General features: G+C 40.9%; 1 protein-coding gene across 3 annotated transcripts in view; it reads right to left on the bottom strand.

Annotated features, from left to right (window-relative positions):
- Gphn (gephyrin) overlaps nt 1-1,748 on the bottom strand; it is a 578,173-nt gene that overhangs the window by 105,549 nt on the left and 470,876 nt on the right. The gene's annotated exons all lie outside the window — the stretch shown is intronic.

Here is a 1,748-nt window from a genome sequence, read left to right as displayed (position 1 = left end):
CTCAGTTGATGAGTGGATAATGAAAATGTGGTTCATTTATACGATGGAGTTTTACTCAGCAGTAAAGAAAGATGAAATTGTGAAATTTGCAGATAAATGGATGGAACTAGAAACTGTTATACTAAATGAAGTAACAGACTCAGAAAAAAAAATTGACATGTTCTCCCTCATATGTGGATCCTAGAACAAGACTCTGATAAATAAGCATGCAACCAGACATAACTACAGGAACCAGGATAATGGAAAGGAATCAGGGAGGTAAAGGAAAAGAAAGAACCTGAAAGAGAAGGGCAGTAGGAAACAGGCCTTAATAGGGGAGATACGGATAAAAATTGGGTTAGTTTAAGGGAAGGGGGAAGGAAGGGCATACAAGGAACCTAGGGGGTAAAGGGAAAGAAGGAGCTCAAGAGAGGTAGGATCATAGGAGAAGGGTATTAAGGGAGAAAGGGGGGAAATGGGGGCAACTTAAGAGGGAAAACCAAGATGGAGGGGTGAGACAATGCGAGAGATAAACAATGCCTGGTTAGTTTTGAAAACCAGAGAGAACCATATTACTCCTACAACCTACTGACAAATTATACATAGCAGATCAAGAAATATATGTCTAGGTAAGGTTTATCTGAGAACAACTGGTCTTTGCCCAAAATTTATCTGGTAATTAAAAATACCAGACTGGTGGAACTAACCTTCTTGGGTTTTTAACAGACATACTTTGAGGTCTATAATAATTTGGTCAGAGGGACATAAAGGACAGTTTTTGCTCCTTGCCCTCCTAGGTCGACTAGTTCCAGGGGACTATGAGCATCTCTCAAAATATCCTAAAATCGTGGTGGGTCACCTGTCCTCTTGATCAAGGAGGCTGAGGAGACCCCACCCGATGGACTTGAACCAGTGATCAGTCTCCAAAGAGGGTCAACACAGAGGAATCATTTCCTCCATGCTTCCAATCGAAGCCAACCATGGTTGAGCAGGACCTTTGACTTATAATCACATAGGTGAAACTGGTAAAAGAAAGGAGCCAGGGGATCCTCCCAAGCCCATATGACCTTGCGGAACAGATCCTCAAATGACCTTAAGAGTAAAAATAAATCGGTTTATCTAGACCAACTGTATGGCCTTAAACACCCAAAAGGAAAGTGTAACCAAAGATTAAATGGGCTAACATAACTTCATAAGAGTCCATATGTATAGCTAAAGGCTACATAACAAGCAACAATGCCAGACAAGCAATACCTTCTTTTGGTTTGATGGCCAGGGTAGCCAAAGATTCCCAGAGAGTAACCCAGCACAGAACTGGGAAAATAAACAGCAGACTCCAATCTTATCCAAAGGAATATAGACAACTGATTACTGCTAGATGAGGAACAGCTGACCTTCCTAAAACAAAGACCTCTAGATAGGCTGACTAGATTCACCGGAAGGGCAAGTAGTGGGAAATGGCTGGGGGTGGCGACAACACATCAGACGGTAGCAGGGATATCAGAGTATAAGGGCTCTAGTAGGGGGAGGGAGGCTATGGGAGAGTGCTACATGGGAAGTGGGCATATAAATAAATAAAAAAAAATAATTCTTCAAAGCATAAAAATTTGCTCCTTAATAATTAGTAGATGTGAAAAACATTACCATTGAAATATACCTGATGTCTTTATATCCATGCTCAGATGCAAAGGAGCTGAGAAAGTAACTGACTGTGACTAGTAATAATCAGATATATAGAGATTAGAAATGCATGTGCATCTTAGTGTCAA

Source organism: Nannospalax galili, unplaced genomic scaffold, assembly GCF_000622305.1.
Source record: "Nannospalax galili isolate Female #2095 unplaced genomic scaffold, S.galili_v1.0 scaffold285, whole genome shotgun sequence".
Classification (NCBI taxonomy): Eukaryota; Metazoa; Chordata; class Mammalia; order Rodentia; family Spalacidae; genus Nannospalax; species Nannospalax galili.
This window is presented reverse-complemented; position numbering and strand designations above follow the sequence as displayed.